General features: G+C 47.7%; 1 protein-coding gene and 1 long non-coding RNA gene across 5 annotated transcripts in view; one reads left to right on the plus strand and one right to left on the minus strand.

Moving 5' to 3' along the window:
• LARGE2 (LARGE xylosyl- and glucuronyltransferase 2) overlaps positions 1 to 14,691 on the minus strand; it is a 52,683-nt gene that overhangs the window by 24,511 nt on the left and 13,481 nt on the right. For 3 of the 4 annotated variants that reach the window (XM_039534707.1, XM_039534711.1, XM_039534713.1), the window contains exons 2-3: positions 12,191 to 12,379; positions 9,441 to 9,513 (exon numbers count right to left, since the gene is read on the minus strand). The gene's annotated coding sequence lies outside the window, so the exon portion shown is untranslated. The remainder of the gene's footprint in view (positions 1 to 9,440; positions 9,514 to 12,190; positions 12,380 to 14,691) is intronic. The other variant, XM_039534708.1, reaches the window with a different exon arrangement.
• On the plus strand, positions 14 to 8,137 carry LOC120403545. Its single transcript, XR_005597579.1, has 3 exons — positions 14 to 151; positions 2,621 to 4,317; positions 7,881 to 8,137. It is a non-coding gene; the product is annotated as an uncharacterized LOC120403545 (long non-coding RNA).

Consider the following 14,691-nt stretch of genomic DNA (forward strand, 5'->3'; position numbering starts at 1 on the left):
AGGTGCATGCCAGGGTGTTGTACAAGAGTCCAGCAAGAGGACTATTTGGTCTCCTTAATAAGAATCTCATACACAAAGGAGCAGCACCATACTAGACTTGAGGTCACTTCCTTATAACACATCTATCCAAAATGATTAAAGAAGCCATTCGGTGAGTAACAAGACTGTCCTAGCTCCTAGGTTCAATGTTTTTCCCCAGCAGCTCTCCTGAGGCTGCTGCTAATCCCCAGGGCCGGCTCCAGCCACCAGCACAGCAAGCAGGTGCTTGGGGGAGCCAATAGAGAGGGGCAGCACATCCAGCTCTTTGGAGGGAAGGACCTGTCCCCGAATTGCCGCTGAAGAAGGAAGTGGCCGCGGTAGAAGTGCCGATCGTGGCTTTCCCCCCCCCGCACCACTTGGGGCAGCAAAAATGCTGGAGCTGGCCCTGCTAATTAATCCCTTGCCTCCCATCATAACACACAGGTGGACACTACACAGGAGGGGTATGTGTCAGAACTTCCTCAACATGTCTGCAACTGCAGGTGGTGACAGCAGCCATTAAGGGAACCAGCAAAGGAGATTCAGGACTTGAAACATCTCCTCTAACCATTACAAAATAAAAAGGGAGGGGGGGCGGCTTGGTTATTTTCTACTATTAGAAGTGTTAAATCTGTTCTTCCCTGTCAGTGGCAGACTGTCAGGAAGGGGGGCTGTCTCAGACTCTTCAACAACTGGGAGATGGATAATGCTATGAAGGCAGTAAGGTGGCAGGATGTGTTTAACATTTTGGAGAAAGTGAATCTTTCTCAGTTGTTGGAATTAGGTGTGTGTTATCAATAGGTTTGGATAGAAATGGTGTGTCACCTATGTATGTAACACATGCACTAGATGCCACAGAATTCATTAAAAAAAACCCGTGGCCCTGCTGGCATCCCACAGGTCAGATCCAGCCCCTCAACACCCATTGTAGAATAAAATGGCATCCTCCCCCTGGTGTGACCTCACACATGTACTTGTGGGGTCCTGCCACATGGAGGATGCCCTTTTGTGGAATGTCACTATAATGGTTGTGCCCTTTAAGGCATCCAAGTGTAGAACTGAATCATCCATGACAGAACAGCGCTAGTGGTATGAACTCTTCATCAGGATGGAAAGTTTAGCGCAAAACTTGTTTGCTAAAAATTGTTGCGTGCCTTATAAAAAATGTCCTAGCATGCCCCCGTTTGACAGCCACACAAAAATCTCTTCCCTGGGAGGTGCCCCAGCATTCACTGCCTTGCCTCAGGGGATACTACACGAGTTTTGGAGAGTGCAAGGCCTGAATTGCTAAGGCAAGAACCCCATGTGGGGGGAAGGAGAGGGAGGGAGAAAGTCCACTTATTTTTTTTTAAATTCCTCCTTGGCCTTCTTTTTCCATCCAATTTTTAAATCATTTTTTTAAAGGCCCAGGTAGTTTTTTCCCTTTTACAGGTTACTTTTAAATCTCATATCACAACACTGCAGTGACAGAGGTAACATAGGGATTATTTCACACACTGTTGAAATGCAAACACCTCTGAGAGGGACAGGGCCGGCTCCAGCTTTTTTGCTGCCCCAAGCGGCGGCACTTCGGCAGCAGCTCAATTGCGCCGCTTCATTCTTCTGCAGCAATTGGTGGGGGGTCCTTCACTCCCAGGGACTGAGGGACCCGCCGCCGAATTGCCGAACACACCGCCCCTTTCCATTGGCCACCCCAAGCACCTGCTTCCTTCGCTGGTGCCTGGAGCCGGCCCTGGGGAGGGAGTAGGGCAGCATCTGAACTACACAGCAGTTCAGAGGAGCAAAGGAAGTGAGGAAGAATAAAAGTGAAACTGCAAAAGGAATTTACAGAGGGAGAATGGAATTCAGCCAGGAAAACCCCTATGCTCAGGATTATCGTCCCCTGGTTTTATGACAAGTGGAACCTTTAACAGATGGCAGGATCTTGCTTCAACATCTCATCAGAAAGATGGCAACCTCTGGCAGAATAGCCAATGTATTCCACAGACATAAAACAGTGCTCCAGAATATGAGTCTTCATTAAAAAAATAGTCTGATCTCCCTGGCTGCAAAGAAACCCCTGAAAAGTTTTATATAATGTAACTGATGCAGTGATGTTTTCCTGAGTCTGCAGGCAGCCTGCATCACCCTATTCTTAGTCATGCCCATGGGTCAAACCCCTCTCCAGCCAGTTGGCTCATTATTACATACAGTTCTAAGGCTCCAGCACCTAAGTATATATTCCATAAATTAATAGAAAAATTACCACACCCTCTATTTTCTGACAGAATTATAGTGCTCAGATAAGGAAGAGGGACAGACTTCCCCACACACTCATGTTGTATAGCAGCTTGCTCCATAAGTCTCTGGAGTACAGATATTAGAATCTAGTCATCAGTAATGCCACCAGAATCTCAGGCTTTTCTGTAACATTGCAGCTATAGGTACAGGTACCATTGAAATTTAGAGGGCAACGAGTCCATCTAGGCCACTGGGACCATAGCAGAGGCATTGTCCCCATCGTTGTATAGACTCACCATACCTGGAGAGAGATTTTCCCTCTAAATGTCAGACTCACATCTATGCCATGTCTGAATTAATGCTTCCCTCTTCTCTCTGACAGGACAACACCCTCTGATGGGACACACCAAACTACCTGCAGTCCAGCAAGAGAGGGGAAAAGGAACAGTCCCCTGGCTGGTAGAACACACACCCCATCCATGTCTGCCTCACTTATGGAGAAGCTAGGAGTATTCACCCAATTTCACCCTTCAGACAGACCGGTTTGTGAGGATACACAGGCAGCAAGAAATGATGTGCTGGGCTGAACTCAAGTGCAACAACCTGGTCAGCAGGAGCATAAAATTAGCTTCCTCCCATGCCACAGACAAAGCCAGCAGCAGGAAGACATGCACCAGACACTGGCTGACACCAGCCCCACCTGTCAGAGCCAGTCCAGTAACAGCAGCCGCCGCCCCTTGGCTGGTCTCCAGGCACCTTGTGGCAATTTCACACACTCCGTTCAGCAGGGATCCTTTCTGGCGTGGTAAATGACACACCTGAGCTAATTTAGTCTGGTAACAGGCCATATCTGAGCAGACCTTGAAAGAGCCTGTGCGTCACACTTGCCAGAGCCCAAGGCCAGGTCTACACTAGAGACTGTTGCTAGCATAGCAATGTCAGTTAGGGGTGTGATATTTTGTTTTGGTGACATTTCTGCAGCAAAAGCCCTAGTGTACCACAGTTATACCAGCAAAAAAGGGTTTTTAGTGGTGTAGGTTTTTTGCTTGCTGGACCAGTGTACCAGCAAAAGCACTTTTTGCTGGTATAAGCTGCATGAACAGTTTTGCCAGTATAGCTCCACTAGCAGTCCCTCCTAGTGCAGACCTGGCCTACAGGAGAGCTCCGAACACCAGCACCAACATCCAGCTCCCACATGGGCTTAAGCAAAAAAGTCTTCAGCCCTCTCCCTCCCTGCTGTCTGGAGCCCATAAAGCAGCATTGCTCCCCACCTGCCTGGGGCAACTGACTAATATTAAACAGCCACTTTGCAGAGCAGGAGAAGGGCTGCACAGCACAGGCACCATCCTTCACCAAGGCACTGCTAGAGAAGGCAGTCCAGCAATGAGGGACACAGGGACACCACCAGCTTGGAGAAGGGAGATGTTGGGATGGTACCAAATTGGTGTGGCCGTACTGAATGAATGAATGTGTGAGCATAACTTGACCTGACTTAAACATGGCTGAATGGCTGCAGAGGATCCTCGGAGCAGGTTCTCTTTAAGCAGAAGCAAATTTGATAAAGGACTGGCAAAGTCTGTGTGTCTGATAGATAGTGGTCGGCAAATATGGGCCCATACAAAAGTAAGTATCACATGTATAAAGTTCCAACCTGGAGCACAGGTTGACCTGGTTATAGTGACCTTACAGCAGGACCATCACGCAGAGAGATAGAGCGAATGATTGATGAGTGAGTAAATGTGGGGTGATCGTCATTCAGTACCACCCCTCAACCCCTTCTAAAATACTAATCAGGTAAAAATTAGAAACCACACGCCCTCTGGGCATGCTTTTAAGACTCCTTTAAGGAAAGAGTATAAGAATCAGGCAAAGTAAATTACTGTGGCTGGGACTCCTTAATTAACGCTTGAAGCAGCAATGCTGCTAGACAGAGTAGCCAAAACTCTGCTCCAAGGGCTCAAGTAGGATTGTGAACCAAAGGGGTCTCAAGGCAACCCAGGCCTTGCCTCGAGGGAAGCCGAGACAGACCAGAGGGCTGAGAAGATCAGACCAGGAAGAAAGAAGCCGTCTATAAAATTGGTAACCATCTTCTCTGTTTGCCAAGCAGGAACTGCGTGAGGCTAGTGCAGGGCTTGTTTGTGAAAGAAAGACTCATTAAGAGGATTGTATAGCTCTTCATGTCTAACATAGGAGTTATGTGCTTAATATAACTCTTTACTGCTTGTGTAATTCCTTCTCAATAAACAGTTGTGTATTGAAGATAATTACTGTGGACCTTTTTCCACTGGTATGACAGTAATCTACTGCACCGGGAGCCAGTAAAGATCCATTTTGGGGTAGTAGCACCCCCTGTTGTCAATATTTGGTAACAGAGGATGGTTTACTGTCATGTCTAAGTGAAAAGGTCTTTAAAATGACTCAAACTGTGTCTGAACTGGTTGCCCATTAAGAACGTGGTATCTTGAATCACTAGTGTTAACTGACTAATTTGAATGTTGTTCTGAATCAGTTCTGACATATTATTTAATTATAGCTCTGGGGCCAGATTTAGTTACAGTATGAAGAGATGGAAATATACCGGTGAGCAGGGTTGTATTGGTTGTTCCTGGAGTCAATGATGTTTTGCAGACACAGACAGGGAAGGGTCATCATGCCGGGGGACAAGGGGGATCCCCCAAAGCCCCCAGGTATGGTTGAGAGGTGCTTACTGAGACAGGCATGTGAAGATCTTGGCTCTGATCCATGGTTGCCAAATGCTGTTCCGGTCCCATACAAAGAAGGGTGTTTGGATGAAATGCTGTTAAAATATCAGCCATGTGGCACTCTTACTCCTAAAAAGGAACACGTTTGGACAAATGCTGCTTTTTGGATTATGTATCAGGCTGTGAATACGTTTGCAGAGGAGCGTGAGATTTGAAAACAGGAGAAGGGAAGTTTGCAACAGGAGCTGGAAAAGCTGAGATTACAAAATGAGGGGATGAAAAGAGATTTGCAAAACGCAAAATGTAACTAATGTCCAGCAGATGGCTGCTTTAACTCAAACTTGTCAGGAATTGGAATGCGAAATGGATGCACAAATGCGGGAGGTGGGGTGTATAAATTGGAAGCAAAATGATATAAAGGGGCTGTATCAGTTTTAACTGAACAGGCTACAAAGCCACCTGGAAAAGAGAATCATAAGAAATGCATTGAAGTGATTAATAAGCTGGAGTCTGCTTTGGTGGCTAGGAAAACTATTTGTAGCTTGGGGTTTTTTTATCATAATCCCTGGAATGAGGAGGGTTGGGGAAATGTCGTGAAGGAGTGGCAGAGGGCAAAAGCGCAAGAGAAGGCAGAGGAATATGTAAAGCCAAGTGCCCCTCCACCTCCATATGAATGTGTGAAAGAGGAAAAGAATGGCAAAATGGGGGAGAGATTCATGAAGAGTCATTACGTAATGTTACAAATTCCCCAGCCAATCACCTGTTCTCAGAAGTCCAACATCTTCCCTCCTATTCATTACAGTGAGGAGCATGTTACAAATATACCTGAAAGATCCCAAAGGATCTCACAGCTCTTCACACAACTCTATTGAAATGTAGCCATTTCTGGAGCAGAAGGGAGTTTGGCCAAGGACACCGGGGCAAACAAATCCAACTCTCACAGAAATGCCCTGGGATGTTTCATGCTTCTGCACAGTCCACAGGGTCTCTGGTTTCAAAGCCCCATCTGAACATCACACATACAGCAAAGTGCATAAAGCCAGGTTAGCTACAGTGACAAGGATACAAGACTGATCTGAATCATCTGAGATCTAAACTGCTGCTTCCAGCCCATCCAAGGCTTTGAAAGCCTACGCAGAAGCCAGGAATCCATCCCATTCAGTGGATTACAACTCTTGCAAACAGGCAACTATGGGTACCTCTGATCCAGGCCTGCATCTGCTGCATCCAGACCTGCTCAACTGTAAGGAGTGAAAGCTTATAAACTGTCACAATTTCAAACAACAAAGTTGACAAGGAAAGGAGCAAAAGTGAGGCAAAGACTGAATTAGTCCAAACAAAAGGGCCTATTGATATAACTCAAGGACTGTGTTAAGGTCATGCTTGGTAAACAAAAAAAGTGTGGAACTGGAAACTAGCAAACCAAAAATCAGTGTGTTGGAAACTAGGCCTAACTGGTGAGCAATATAATGAGGGGATGGGCTATTCTGTCCATCACATCCTTTCTTCAAGGACTCCAGAAGGAAACTTTGAGGAGAAGAACTGGCTACTGGAACAAGCTTCACCATCATGCTTACAGACATCTTGCTTATACTCATGCTATGTGTAGGGTCACACCCTGCAAATCAGCTCAGCCCACCACCGCCCTGACCAATCTGGGGATGGGGGGAGGGAAGGGGGAGCTCTTGTCCCAGTGAACTTTGAGTGGGAAAAGTGGAGGGAAACCAGCCAGCAAAGTTGGATACAGAGGGGGAGCAAGTCCAGCAGCTACCCAAGACACACCACAAGGGTAGAGGTTATGCTACTAACTCTGCACCTGAAAAGTCCTGCCCCTGGATAGCACGCAGTGCAGGCAGCCAAGTGCGCTGGGGGGGGGGGGAAGCTGCCCCAGCAAGGCCCCCACTTTCACTCTGGACAGTTTGAATTTATTGCCAGCCTGGGGAAGGCAGAGTCCTTCCCCGGGACAGAGATGAAGACAAAGCATCATTATCAGAACATTAAACTCATCCAAGCCATAAAATCAACCCAGAGAGTGGATGGACAGGAGAGGACAGAAGGATTCTGTGCAATAAGCACTTTTGCAAGATGATCAGTCACCAGGATGATGATCAGGTGATGGTGTTTTATGGCTATCAGAGGACAGCTGCCCACAGCCAGCATCTTTGCTAGCTCTCCCCCTCCCCACTATTCACTTTCAGTAACTTGACTCATGAGGTAATATTGACTTTAGCAGCCCTGCCCCTCACTCTGCTGCTCCCCTCACCTCCAAACTCAGTGTGAATACAGAGCTTAGCATATTTTTTAGAAATCTCTCTCTAAGAAAGACTCCATGCAACCCTTTCTCCTGCAGCATCTGGGCCCTGAACAGAACTACACTGGGACCCCCCAGGGAGCACTGCTGGCCAGGGAAGGGGGGACAGGAAACACACTATCATTGGGGGCCAGGCCAATATCATAGTAGTATTATGGTAACCCAGAGGCTCTAGTTGAGGCAGGGTCCCACTGTGCTAAGCACTGTACAGACACACAGGCTATGTCCACACTTCAAACATTACAGCGGTAGAGTTGCTGTAGTGCTTCAGTGGAGACACTTACTACAGCAACAGGTGGGGTTCTCCAAACCAGGTGCCAGCTCATGCCAAAGTCTCCCTCTCTCAGTGGAATACTGACAAATACACCTGGAATCAGTCTGGCTCATCTGTGTGTTAGTATTGTTAAAATAAATATTAGAATTCTAAGAATGTGTTTAGAGTTCATTGAATGCTTGTGAGTTGCTGCATGAATTAATCTCAGTTATAACATCCATATTCCATATTGCAAAGTAATATTTGAGTGGTTGTATTGTGAGCCTCAGTGACTGTCAGTCACCAGACAGGAGAGACATATTAACTAGTGTGACGTACTGACCTCCTACAGAAGGTTTTATGTTCTGCCCAACAGGAAAGGTCCAGTGATACCAGATGGACTATTGTGGGATGTTAGAGAGGACAAAAGACATTGGTTGTTCTGCCCTCCCTGCGAAGATGAGTCATACAGGAGAATTCCTCCCATTAGCTAAGTGTGCGACTCAGAGCAAAAGGAAGAAAGGGGATAAAACAAACCTTTACAAGAAGGAACAGGATCTCTCTGCTGCTTAGACAAAGTTTTCTAGACACAAGCAAGAGAACCCCAGTGCTTAGCCTGGGTTAGCCCTAAAGGACATGAAGCTTCTGTAATAAGCAAGCTCTTTTATTACTTTTAAAAACTTAAGATTGTAACTCATTTGTGTATATGTTTCCCTGCTTGAACCTTGTAAAAAAATATTTTTCCTACTTAACAAATCTTTATATAGTTTATTATAGGCTTGGATACAAACATTGTTTTTGGTGTGAAATCTAAGTGCAATTGACCTGGGGTAAGTGACTGGCCTTTTGGGACTGGGAGTACCCTGAATATTGGTGTGATTCTTGGTGTAAGGGACCATCTATCATAAAGGTTTGCTCACCTGGGTGGCGAGTCAGATTGGAGAACCCAAGGGCGCTGACTCCATGTTCAGGCTGTTCTAGTGCCTGAGGAGTTTACACTTGATAATTGGCTGGTGAAATCTAAGTATAGAACTCACAACCAATTTGAGGTTTCTGCCCTGGTTCTTAACAGGCTGCCCCGCGTCGGTACTCAGGCTCTTAGGTCACTGCAGGCAGCATTACAGCTAGGACAAAGAATTATTCCATCATCTTAGTGCTGTCTACACCAGGGATTAGATCAGTTTAACTATGTCGCTCAGGAGTGTAGATTTGTCATGTTTTTTAGATGCAGCTATGCTGATGTAACTTTGGAGTACAGTCCAGTGCATAGTGGGACATAGGCCCTGCCTTGGAGAGTTTACCATCTAAAGACAGCTGAAGGGTGGGAAGAGAGGCACAGAGGGGTGGTGACTTGCCCAGTGTCATCCAGCAGGTCGGTGGCAGAGCTAGGGATAGAACCCCAGGTCTCCAGTCTCCCAGGCCAGTGTTCCGCCAACTAGGCCCCTATCTGGAAGCCTGCCATGCAGTGGGAACCCAACGGCATCATGGGGAATTCAAGCCCATGCTCAGGAGATTCTGGCTTCCAACTTGGTTGATGGATTAATCCATCCCCTGCCCCACTAGCTTGCGCTATGATAACTCTTTGAAGAGCCGGTTCGGGAGGAGAACAACCATGTCTCCCCTTCTTACTACACAGAAGCCCTCGCTGCCCAAAGGAGACTGATAACACCAGGGCTGGCTTAAGCCTCCCATTCTGCACTGTCTGGCAGGGGGCACCAGCGAGAGAAGATATCTGCCTTCCCCTTCCTACTACTGACATTTGTGAGGAAAAGAGATTTTATTTTCCATATGAAACCCAAGGTTTGGGTAGCCTGAATTTACTGCTAGCCTGGGGAAGGCAGCACTGAGCCAGACACCTCCCCCCTGCAGCTTACCCCTGCCTTCAATCTAACCAGGGTGCTCAGGGCAGGTGAGTAGTGTAAAAAGAGTGCAGTACCTGATGCTGGAACACAAGATAGTCTGCATACTCTGGCACATGCACTGCACTGGAATACCAGGGGATGGGGTCTCTGCAAGAGAGAGAAATAACATGGCGGGGAGATGAGCATTATATGAAGGTCATCAATTAATTGCAAGCATGTGATAGACTCACTGGCCATGACAGGAGCTTTCTAGCTCAAGCACTTCGCAACCCTGCTGAACTGCATAGCTGATTTATACCTGTGCTGAGCCCACCAGCCCAGCAATTACCCTGTAAAATACAGAAGGGGAAACATGTGCTCGCTTTGACGGAACATGATTTTGTTTGACTGGAAAGGCATAAACCTTCAATACAATCACTTCGACACAAAGGTTTTGCTGGTCAATAACCCCACAGTGGAGCTTGACCTGTCTGGGCTGCAGCAATAGAGGCATTACACCATGGAGCAGGGCAAGGACAGTCCCTCTGTAGAATGCACCTGAACTAGCAAAATCCGTCTGGGTTCCTCTTTACCAAGAAGATCATCAGTTAGGAGCAGTCACAGAAAACTAACTTACCATGCAAGCCCACCCAGGGAATTAAAAGAACAAACTCCTCACACCTGCGTGGCTTACCTAGATCATCCCTCTGGACAGTGTGTATGGTGGGAGTGGGGGTGGGAACTGGGAGTCCCATCTCCCACTGACTCTGTGCACATGGAATGGACAAAGATGTGGGGAAATGTGTGAAGCTTTGGAGTTTGGCTAAGAGACCTTCCTGAGGAGAGGGACATGGTAAGAGAATGCAAATACCTGAAGGGCATGAATGAATATTAAGCAAGGAGCAGGATTAGTATAACACCAAAGCCACACATTTCATAGCTTAAGCACTTTACAGAGCTCTCTAATTAAAGCCCTGAGAGTGCTGATTATTTGAGGGTTACATATGGGGGAGAATGAGAAAGAAGAGGATGAAAGGAAAATATAGGCTGAGCCCCAAGAAAAAGCTTCCTAGAGACTGACAGTTAGGATTGGACAGGTGAGGATGCATTTCACACTGTAGTGGCTGCATCACTATGCTGGGACTTCATGTTTTTTAATTTCTCCTGGCAGATTAATACTGAGGCTGTGAGCAGAGGGCAGAAGAGATCAAGAGAAGGTGGGGGAGGGAAGTTTGAAGGGCTTGATGAGAATGCCAGGGGTGGGATTAACATCAACCAGAAAAGTGCTGAGACCAGAATGTTGGGTCAGGCTCCCTTCACACTGAGGTCTCCTGCCTCAACAGAAAGTCTGATCTTGACTATCAGCTGCCAAACCCTGGATGCTGTTTCCCCAAAACCAGGTTAGCATCCTCCTCACAGACCTGGCTGCACAAAAGGCCCTTGTTCAGAGTCCTTATCTGGCTCAGGGTGGGGAGGAGCCGGAAAGTCCTGCTGCTTAATGTCCTGTACAGATGCCAGGAGCCGTCAGAGCTCTGCATTGGGTTCATTAGGGGCTGGCTGGCTGGAGCAGCCCTTTGCTAGTGTAGGTAATGAGGGAACCCTCTCAGCACAGGGCACGTTAAAAATAAAGCAGTACAAATAACAGCCCACTTACACTGGAGATTAATTTGGGTCCCCATGCCACAGTGCCCCTGCTGGGGGAGAAGGAGCCTCTTCCCACTGGTGTGGGTATCTTAGTAGGCAATGCTGCAGCCTGGCCGTTTAGACTAGGGCTGTCTGGGTTATGAGGTCAGTAGTGGAGGGAACAGCCTCGGCTGCAGCACACACCCAGTGCAGGCAGCAGTTCCATAGGAACATGACCAAGGGAGCAGGTGAACCATGAAGCCAGATAGTGGCAGAGCTGGGAACAGAATGTAGAAGCCCTGACTCAGGCTAGAGGCAGGGGGAAGGCACTGCCTTCTGAAGTGAACTGTACCGGCTTTAGCTTTGCCCCACGAGAGCTGGAAGGGGGAGGGGTGCAAGGCGCAGCCTGTCACTCACTTCCCTCACTCCTATTCTCAGGCCCTTTCTTCTCCCATTTCCTTTGTTTCAATCTTCAATGAACAGGAAGAAAAGGGAAGGAGCCTTGACAAATCCGATCAAGGTTTAGACAAGCCAGGCCATGCACTAATGAGGGGCGGGGGAGGCAGCAGAGAAGAATGGCAGCCCCCCAAAATGCTTAGTGCACGGAGGGAAAGGGATTAATGCCAAACAAGGCAAAGAGCCACAAGGAGTAGGTCCCCAGTCTGCTAAAATAAATTGCTGCAGGGTCCCTTCTGGTCCTCTACCCTAAAATGGACTTTTCCCTTCCAATCCTTTAGTTCTCAAGCGAAGCAGCCCAGGCCTCTGCCACTGTGTCCAGCTGAGCTTGGAATTTAGAGATCAAAGGTTCTCTGGAAACAAGAGGATTTGAGGAGAGGAATCTCCAAATGTGCATTAAAGGGACATCCCTTTGTAACAGACACAAAGGAAGATCCTTTGCTCACCAGGGTTTAGCTGGACAAAAAAGGAGGAATGTTCTTCCTTCTCCTTTTACAAGGCAGGTGCTGTGGGAGGCTAATGGGAATCTCAGGGGCTGTCCTGTGGACTTAGTGCCCCCCCCTCCCCTCCCCCAGGGATGAGGAGTGGTGTCTGGCAGTAAGGGACTGAGTAGAGTGCGCCATTGAACAGAGAGGGAGCCAGCAATCCTGGCGTCCTTCCCCATCTTACCTTCTACCCTAAACTCACTGGTCTGGGCAAGCAGAGACTGGGACAGCAGGAGACTGAGTAGCTTTAACTTCTCTACAAGAGGAGCAAGAAAACCAACCTTTGGAGGATGCTGAGGTGACAGGGCAGCTGGCTCCTGTACTGCAGATCTGGTGGTAACACGCTGGTTGAGGGGAAGCTTCCCCAGTTACAAGTTCATGGCTTCTGCAGGCAGAGAGCAGGGATAGCACCAGTATCACAGAGACTTCTAGTTCCAGCTAAGTTTGGGGTCATCCCATCTCACCATCACCTGGAAACACAAAAACTGCTAATAATTAATTATCAGGTTACAAAACAAAAGGAGAGTGGGAGAGAGATCGAGGCGAGGCCCCAGGAACAGCCCCAGAGGTGCAGTGGGTTTTAGGGTGACCAGATAGAAAGTGTGAAAAATCAGGGGTTGGAGGGAAATAGGGTGCCTATATAAGTAAAAGCCTGATATATCGGGACTGTCCCTATAAAATTGGGACATCTGGTCACCCTAAGTGGGTGAGGTGGGAACTCCTCAGTGTGAAGTCATCCTGCAGAAGGAGTCTAGGACACATTCATGAAGGACCCTGCACCTCCACCAGCTCAGTCCCCTATGAGTCCCAGCAAGGGGACAATCTCACTTGAGCAGACTCTCCAAATCTGGGCATTAGGCTACTACAGTAAATAGGCTCAGAACTGCAACTCAGCGCTGCCCACATCCCCAAGTACTGCATCTGGATGAAGGTTTATCCCTTCAGGATCCTTGTATCTCTGGTGAAATCTGTCTTAACCAAAAACTCAATTGATCAGCAACATTTGGTCTTCCAACACTGCTGGTCTAAAGGTGGAGGCTGTAATGAAGCAGCATGGTCCTGTGGAGAGAGCGCTGGGGTGAAACCAGGACTTCTGGGTTCCATTTCTTACTCTGCCACTGACTATGTGGCCTTGAGAGAATCCCTTCCCCTATCAGGGCATCAATTTCCCCATCTGTAACATGGGGATAAGGAAACTTCTTCCACCTCAGTGAAGTGCTTTGATCTCTGTACAGTAAATGCTAAATGTATTATGTCAAACTTGACCAGAAACTTTGGGGATACGAGTGTGATTAAGACAGTTGTTGCCTGTTGTGAGTTCTCACTAGTGCAGGACTCCCTGGCTTTTCCCTTCATACAGCATATGTATACGGAATGGACAGAAAGAGCACTGAACAACATTTGTTTAACCACTTCTCTGCCCAGTGAGCATCCCAAATTACCAACCTGAGCCCCAATGACACACATGAGAAAGTCAGGAGTATCTATACAGGGACATTCCAATACTAAGCAGCAGTAGGGCGGGAAGTACATGGAGGGAGAAATCATAACATTCTTGGGATGAAGCAGACATTGGTTTCTTAAAAGGTTTTTTTCAGGACCGGCTCCAGGCACCAGCAGAGGAAGCATGTGCCTGGGGTGGCACATGCTAAGGGACGGCATTCCGTCCATTCTTGGGGCGGCACAGTCCGGGTGGCTTTTTTTTTTTTGCGCGCTTGGGATGGCAAAAAAGGTAGAGCTGGCCCTGGTCTTTTCCATCCAGTTTAAGTGACACCCACATCCCCCAGGCTGAGATCTCTTTCAGCAGTACCTCCCCCCAGGCTCCTAGGTCACACAGATTCACTTGCTTAGTCCCAGAGATACAAGCTAAGACAGAGGAGAGAGTGAGCTGCCATGTGCAAACACTGCAGTTACATAGCAGTATGGATGGATGGACAGTGTGACATGAAGGATGGCACATCTCCTCTCTCCAAACCACAGTCAGACTGCTGCCTAGCCTCTTGATTGGCAACAAGAGCAGGGCTCTGACCTCCAGCTGTATTCTATGGTTCCCAAGATTCAAAATCCCCTTTCAGGCTCCTTTAGCCTCCGACTTCTCATACTAGATTCACACAAAATGCATTCATACTGGGCCCCAAATTAGGGGGAAATATTTACTATTGTATTTCCCTTCTCTTATGCATTTCACATGAGCACCTCATGGCAACATTGTGCAAAATTTACTCCTCACGCGCCACTATGAGATAGCAAAGTATCATCTCCATTTCACAGACAGGAAAATGGAGGCACAGCCTGGCAAAGTAATTTGCCCACAGCCACGCAAGAAATTTGCAGCACAGCCATAAAGAGAACCCTGGAGTTCTAATTCCAAGTCATCACCCCCCCACCCCACCCCTGTTCTAACGGCTAGACATCATTCCCTCCTTCTAGAAGAGCAGGAGCTGTTGCAGAGCATGACTGAGATGCTTTGGCAGGGCTGTGTAGGGAAGTTTTCACAGTCCCTGTAGGCCTGGGCCCAGCCAGTTGGCTATTACCCTGTCCAGGATTCTCTGGCAGGTGCAGTAGAGAAGAGACACAGTACTTTTCTTTTTTTCTTATAATTGAGACTTTGGGCCCCATTGATGTCAGAAGCTCTGGCAGTGAGCCACAGACGATACTGCCTTCAATCTCCAACCCAATTCTTAATCTTCCAAATGAGACTTCAGGGTGAACTAACGATTAATTAATAAAGTTGTGGTGTAGTTATCACAGCCCTGTTGTGAGGATTCCTGCTGGCAGAGCT

The sequence above is a fragment of the Mauremys reevesii genome, linkage group 4, assembly GCF_016161935.1.
Source record: "Mauremys reevesii isolate NIE-2019 linkage group 4, ASM1616193v1, whole genome shotgun sequence".
NCBI classification, from domain to species: Eukaryota; Metazoa; Chordata; order Testudines; family Geoemydidae; genus Mauremys; species Mauremys reevesii.